Source organism: Electrona antarctica (assembly GCF_951216825.1).
Source record: "Electrona antarctica genome assembly, contig: scaffold_80, whole genome shotgun sequence".
Taxonomy (NCBI): Eukaryota; Metazoa; Chordata; class Actinopteri; order Myctophiformes; family Myctophidae; genus Electrona; species Electrona antarctica.
This window is the reverse complement of record NW_027638308.1, coordinates 206235-214313: the sequence shown is the minus strand read 5'-3', so window position 1 is coordinate 214313 and position 8079 is coordinate 206235.

Below are 8079 nucleotides of genomic sequence, written 5' to 3'. Positions count from 1 at the left end.
ACAACATTTTATAGAGATTTATTTTTTAATTGTTTACTATAGTCCTAATAAACCCCAGGAAATTTCATCTGGCCACAAAACATCACGAGATCTACTGAATGTGTCAAACTGACATTGAGCCTATGACACAGTGTGGCTTCCCCCCAGTAGGCTACCTTCACATTCAGTAGATCCTGTGATTTATTTGTGGCCAGATGTCATTTCCTGGGGTTTATTAGGACTATAGTAAATAATAAAAAAAAGAAATCTCCATAATATTTTGTAAAAAAATACATATTAAGCACCATGCTCGAATGCCCCCGCCCCCCTGTAAAAAACAGCTAAAATCCCTAAAACGAAAGAAAGCAGAAAATGAAAAAAAAATAACACTCATCTTTTACTTTCTCTAATAACAACCTAAAACATGAACCTTGGTTGAAAAAAACTAAAGTTGTCCTTTAAGTAATTTGTTTAGGTATTTGTACTATTTTCAGTATGCAACCAAGTGTAAAATGACTTATTCTGGATCTCTTGTCCACTAGTCCCTTCCTAACATTTTAGTCTAGTTTTTTATTTGTTGACGAAATTGTCAATATATTTAGTCTTAGTTTTACTCATCATAGCTTAGTTTTCATTTAGTTTCCATTTAGTTTTCGTCAGTGAAAAAAGGTAGTCGACGAACATCTTTCGTCGACTACAGACGTATTAGACCGTTTTTGTCATCATGTAAAAACCTGGCACTCTACTTAAAATAGCACAGTTACCATATTTGCTTTAGGTTTCTATTTAGTTTCTATTTAATACAAAGATTTAGCTTTGGTTCCCAAGTAGTGCCTTAGTTAAGTACTGAACCATAACTGCACATTATACGGCATTTGTATTATTTAGATAAAGCCATGACCGTTACCCACGGTAATTATAATTACCTTTAGATGCTGTGAAAAAAGGTCTATTTCAGACAAGCACCCATAGCAGCATCTGGGCAGGAACCCCTTTTGGTGTTTTAAGCATTACGTTATACTTTAGCTATTGAAAAGCCTGTAGGTCTGCTATTTTCGAAAAATCTTGAAAATATAGCGCAAATCTTTGAACATATATTCTTTCTTTGCTACTGGGGGGTCCCTGGAACAACACATTTTCAGATGGGGGTCGGCGGCCAAATACAGATAATTCTGGGAGTCCCTGACGTGAAAAAAGTTGAGTTCCACTGACATAGAAACATAAAAACTGAAGACATTGGAAGACATTTTTTAAATCGTTTTCAGGTCGAATGGGTTAAACAGTATACACCAGTGATGTATTTGCTAATGCTTACTTTCCTTAACATTATGCTAATCTGACACAATTTATACCAGAATTTGCATGCTGTAGTGTCCTAGAGTGAAGCGGTGCATAATGCTACATCAAATTGGTTTTCTGTGGGTGAAAGATAAAAGAACAGCCTAATATACGGCTCCATCTCAATGAATTAGAATATTTTGTAAAAGTTAATTTTCTTCTGTAATATAATTCAAAAAGAGAAACTTTCATATATTCGCAATTCATTGTGCATCAAGTGAAGTAGGCTATTTAAAACATATTTTTTTGTTTTAATCTTGATGATTATGGCATACAGCTCATGAAAATCAAAAAATCCTATCTCAATGAATTGAGAAATGTGAGGACGAAATGTCGACCATCTGAAAAGTAATGTATGCAGTTAATACTTGGTCTGGGCTACTTTTGAACAAATTATGTCATCAATGGGGCGTGGCATGGAGGTGATCAGCCTGTGGCATTTTTTAGGTGTTATGGAAGCCCAGGTTTTCTTTGATAACAGCCGTAAATTAATTTGTATTGTTCAGTCTCACACCTTCCTCTTGACAATACAACCTGGATTCTCTGTGGGGTTCAGGTCAGGCCAGTTGGCTGGTCAGTTAAGCACAGTAATACCAACCATGGTACATGGTACCATGTACAAAACAAGGTTTTAAATACTTCACTTTATGCACAATGAATTGAGAATATATGCAAGTTTCACTCTTTGAATTATATTACAGAAGAAAATGGAACTTTTACACAATATTCTAATTGGTTGAGATGGAGCTGTAGTATAGATGGAGCTGTAGTATAGATGGAGCTGTAGTATAGTGGCTATAGATGGAGCTGTAGTATAGATGGAGCTGTAGTATAGTGGTTGAGATGGAGCTGTAGTATAGATGGAGCTGTAGTATAGTGGCTATAGATGGAGCTGTAGTATAGATGGAGCTGTAGTATAGTGGTTGAGATGGAGCTGTAGTATAGTGGCTATAGATGGAGCTGTAGTATAGTGGTTGAGATGGAGCTGTAGTATAGATGGAGCTGTAGTATAGTGGTTGAGATGGAGCTGTAGTATAGATGGAGCTGTAGTATAGTGGTTGAGATGGAGCTGTAGTATAGATGGAGCTGTAGTATAGATGGAGCTGTAGTATAGTGGCTATAGATGGAGCTGTAGTATAGTGGCTCGAGCCTGTTAGTTACTGCAGTGAATAGCTCACGTCTCTCCACTCTGCCCTTGGCTTCTTGTCTCTCTACACAGAAAATTCAATTTAGGTATTTAGCAGATGCCACAGTGACGCAAAGAGGGGAGATCTCCAAGACCACAGCACCATGAACCCAGATGCCACAGTGACGCAAAGAGGGGAGATCTCCAAGACCACAGCACCATGAACCCAGATGCCACAGTGACACAAAGAGGGGAGATCTCCAAGACCACAGCACCATATGAACCAACGGTCTGTCAACCAACGGGTTGATGAAGGGATGAGGTCAGAGGTCAGCTTCCAGTCTGAGGCAGAGATGGAGAGACTGCAATCCCGACAATAAGAATACCGGATCTTATTGTGCCTAATGTTCCTAATAATGCACACACGGGAGAAATCTTGATATTATAAGATTATAATATATTAACTGCAATTGAATGGGCTGTTACATTTCTTGTCCACATGCTGCAATTCAAAATTAGTTTGAAAAATATTATGGTATTATATTGAAATTGTTTATTAATTATTCACACACACACACACACACACACACACACACACACACACACACACACACACACACACACACACACACACACACACACACACACACACACACACACACACACCTACCTTTTATTTATTGATTGCGTGTTTGAAGTCGAAACTTCAGACAGATTTTCTCAATGAATGGATCAGAACGTATAATACCGTCTGCTATTGGACAGAACGTATACCGTCTGCTATTGCAGGGGTTCTCAACCCGTGGGTCGCGACCCCTCGGGGGGTCGCCAAATTATTTTAGGGGGTCCCCAAAATATTTTCAAAAAATAAATAAAAAAATAAATAAATGTTATTTTCACGATTAAAAAAAAAATAGCAGACCTACAAGTTCATAGTGCGCCACTCGGTGGCGCACTATGAACTTGTAGATCTGCTATTTTTAAATAGCTAAATTATAACAATGCTTAAAACACCAAAAGGGGTTCCCGCCCAAAATGGTTTAAGGTTATTGTAGCAGTCAATTTATATTGGGGGTCGGGAGGGGGCAGGGCGGGGGTCCCGAGACGTTGCCAAAGCATTTTCGGGGGTCCCCGGCCAAAAACGTTGAGAACCCCTGTGCTATTGGACATTTCATTTGTCATGGTTGTTGATGCTGTGATGCACAGCAGTGTGCGGGGGGGGGGGGGGGGGCTGTGTAACTAGAACAGCAGTCAGTCAGTCAGTCAGTCAGTCCTCCACCAGCACCCTGACCTGTTTCACATAAGATGACTGATGCTCTCTACATACATGTGAACAAACACATTATCTGACCCAAAATCTGGGCCTTCACCATCAGTCTGATGATGTTCAACAGAATCTTGTAAAAACAGATTCAGGCCAGATTAGTACCGTGACAATACACAGAGGGATAGATGAATGTACAATTTCTTCAGAGACTCGACAGAATACCAAACTATGCCAAACTTATGACGCCTTAGAGCCCGACTGATGCCAGATTCTGATTTTGGAATCCTATAGACCAGGGGTTCTCAACCCGTGGGTCGCGACCCCTCGGGGGGTCGCCAAATTATTTTGGGGGGTTCCCAAATTATTTAAAAAAAAAATATATATATATATATATATATATATATATATTTTATTTTCACGATTTTTCAAAAATAGCAGACCTACAAGCTCGTAGCGCGCCACTCGGTGGCGCGCTATGAGCTTGTAGATCTGCTATTTTTCAATAGCTAAATTATAACAATGCTTAAAACACCAAAAGGGGTTCCCGCCCAAAATGGGTTAAGGTTATTGTAGCAGTCAATTTATATTGGGGGTCGGGAGGGGGCGGGGCGGGGGTCCCGAGACATTGCCAAAGCATTTCCGGGGGTCCCCGGCCAAAAACGTTGAGAACCCCTGCTATAGACCACAGATTACTGATATTTTTTAAAAGTTTTTAAAAATGAGAATGAATTAATGGTCAACATATCAGTCTGTCTGGCTTTAGCCTTAATACCCAATTGCACTATTACTTTTACTCTGGTGAATTAAGAGGTCTCTTGTATCAAACAAGCTCTGCGATGTGAAATGCCACAGCTTTGTTCATGTATGTCTTAATTCGAATTTATTTATGACTATATAAATCCCTGTTGCATCCTGCACCATCTTTCATGATTACACATGTCTCTCCATGTTGTTCCACTAATAAATAATACATGACAACAGGCAGCCAGCCCAGTTTCCCTTGCAATTTATACCCGTCATCAGAGGCGTGTCACTGAGGCATCATAAATAAAGACCATGGAATGTGTCCCATCAGAGCGAGTGGCTTGTACGGCAGACAGGCTCCACTCAATCCACTGTCTAGTGGCTTGTACGGCAGACAGGCTCCACTCAATCCACTGTGTCTACAGTGGATTGTACGGCAGACAGGCTCCACTCAATCCACTGTCTAGTGGCTTGTACGGCAGACAGGCTCCACTCAATCCACTGTCTACAGTGCTGTCGAGGGGATATTTGGGGAAATAAACACATCAGTATCTACTGCAGCACCTATACTAGGCTCCGAGGTAAGTTCATGAGGTTGCTAGGTAGAAACCGGCATGGTAGAAATGGTGTGCAAAAGCACACAGCAGTTCAAAGCAGTGCAGCAAACAGTAATTTGAGTTAAGGGCCTTGCAAACGTGAAGCGAGGAACGCAGGCGTTGTTGCCTGGATCAACACAGGTCTCCTCCAGGTCTGTTGAAGAGGGTCTGGATCAACACAGGTCTCCTCCAGGTCTGTTGAAGAGGGTCTGGATCAACACAGGTCTCCTCCAGGTCTGTTGAAGAGGGTCTGGATCAACACAGGTCTCCTCCAGGTCTGTTGAAGAGGGTCTGGATCAACACAGGTCTCCTCCAGGTCTGGATCAACTACAGGTCTGCTCCAGGTCTGTTGAAGAGGGTCTGGATCAACACAGGTCTGCTCCAGGTCTGGATCAACACAGGTCTCCTCCAGGTCTGGATCAACACAGGTCTGCTCCAGGTCTGGATCAACACAGGTCTCCTCCAGGTCTGTTGAAGAGGGGCGCAACAACGCAAGCGTAAAAAAAACCCGAAACAGAATCCAGGTCTGGTGAGTCGCAGGGCGTGTGTACGTACCGAGCACGTGCGCAACACATTCACGGGACCTCGCTCACGTAAATACTTCTCCGAGCAAAAACGCAGGTCTCATTAAAAATGAGTTTTATAGCTTCACGTTTGCAAGACCCTTTAGTCAGTATAATTTTGAGAGGTTTTTCTTTTACTTGAATTCTGGAAATGGTGTTTAATTGATTTCATAAACCCTTGGCTCTTTAGACCAGTTAAAATAAACAGTCATCGTTTTGCACAGAATACACAAACGCTCAGCAGATGTTTGTGTTGCTCAGGCGTGTGTTACTAATTTATTTCCTCAACACCTTTCACTTGCCAAGAATCCTGCTGTAATGTGATCGTCTGACACAAATTATTGACAGACTTTGTTACGTAAAATTGGCTCAGAGGCTAAAAGACAAAAGCAGAGAACAATAAACTAATTGTACCAGAAGGAGTTTTTATTCATTATAAAAGCCACCCACCCCAAAATGGGTCACTGTACAATGATGAAAGGATATACATACGTACGTACAGAAGCATACATACATTACATGTTTAAAGGACCACTTCACCACTTTTCAACATCTCTTCATATAATTGGTCCTCACTAATGTTCATGATAAAACACCACCATTCTGTGTCTCATAGGAGGGCTTTGGGCAGTTCGGACACCCGTCCACCAGTGACATCATTAGGCAGATTTTTTATTGTCGTGAGAACGATGGCTTCAACTTTTGCATTGCAACTTTTCAGGAAAAGAAAGCCTGCCGTTTGTATTAGCTTGGATTCACCATCGATGATGTCACTGGTGGACGGGTTTCTGAACTGCCCACAGCCTTCCTATGAGACACAAACTGAGTAGGAAAAAATGGTGGTATTTTATCATGAACATTAGTTAGGACCAATTATAGGAAGAGAAGTTGATAAGTGGTGAAGTGGTCCTTTAAGTATGGAAACCATCTTCATTTCCCAACTGGACAATTGCACTAAAACCAAGACCCAAATTGCATAACCCAGCATTTCCAGCCATGACCATAAAAAGAAGATAGACAAGGAAGTTGTTTTGTTGTGATGCATAAACACATTCAGTATTATGCATTGTATACATACATATACATACATACATATAGCAGTATTATGCATTGTATACATTACATACATATATCAGAGAAAGGACAGTCTCATACTTTTCTCTTTTTTGTTTTGGCAAATGACAATAAATAAGGAAATAAATCCCAGAGCTGGAGGAAGACTAAGGATTGCATCCAATATGAGGAGGCGTGCGTTTGTTGGTAGCGCCTCCAGAATCACCCCATTCGACCGTTATCTCTCTATTGAATAGGCGAAATCATCCGTTATCAGCACCTTCGAATAGGCCCAAGATGGCCATACTGGCATACTCACTGTTTCAGTATGTCATTATCACTGATGTCCTGACGGAGGCGCGCCGTGTCTGGTGGCCTTGAGCCACGTGAGGCACCGCCGAGCGAGGCGCTAGCCGAGCAAGTCGCAGTGCCGAGCGTTGCGACGGCCACCAGACACGACTCAGCGCCGTCCGAGTTACGTCCCGATAGGCAGAGAATTGTATATATTAGTAGCCCCTAGTTTCCATGCGCCGAAAATAGTTGGAAATGACACGTCCACCAGGGGGAAACCTTGACCAGGCTATGTTCAGCCAAGGGTGAGTACCTATGCCAGTATCGCCATATTGGCCCTATTCGAAGGTGCTGATAACGGATGATTTCGCCTATTCAATACAGAGATAACGGTCGAATCCGCTGCCAGATTGACATTGAGCGATGATGCTACAGAAGTCTCAGCACCGCCTGGATCACAGTGTCAGTATGCACACTTCCATCAGAACATTAACCGTTGTGTGTGTGTGTGTGTGTGTGTGTGCGTGTGTGCCAGCCATAAAACAACAAGGGTAACTGCACAGCAGCTAAGGTCAGAGCCACGTCTCGTAGGAGCTAAATAGAATGCAAAGCTCAACCAAGACAAAAAACCTTTAAAAAAAAAAAGAGGATTACCTACATCTTACATATTCAGTAGCATTAAAACGTCCATTCAAAATGTATTTGATATGCCAGTCAAAACGTTTTAATTAGTATTAATTAGTGCTTCATCGCACAAACTGGACACAGTATCACAACAGCAGCGGGCCGGTGATGCCAATTAGTTGCTGTCCAGCTCATGCTTGCTCGCGTACGATCGATCACAGCGTGGATTCTCATGCATCTTTACGTGAAGTAGAACTAGAAGGGACAAGGACTTACCCTGGAGGACAAGGACTTACGCTGAGGGACAAGGACTTACCCTGAGGGACAAGGACTTACGCTGAGGGACAAGGACTTACCCTGGAGGGACAAGGACTTACCCTGAGGGACAAGGACTTACCCTGAGGGACAAGGACTTACCCTGGAGGGACAAGGACTTACCCTGAGGGACAAGGACTTACCCTGAGGGACAAGGACTTACCCTGAGGGACAAGGACTTAC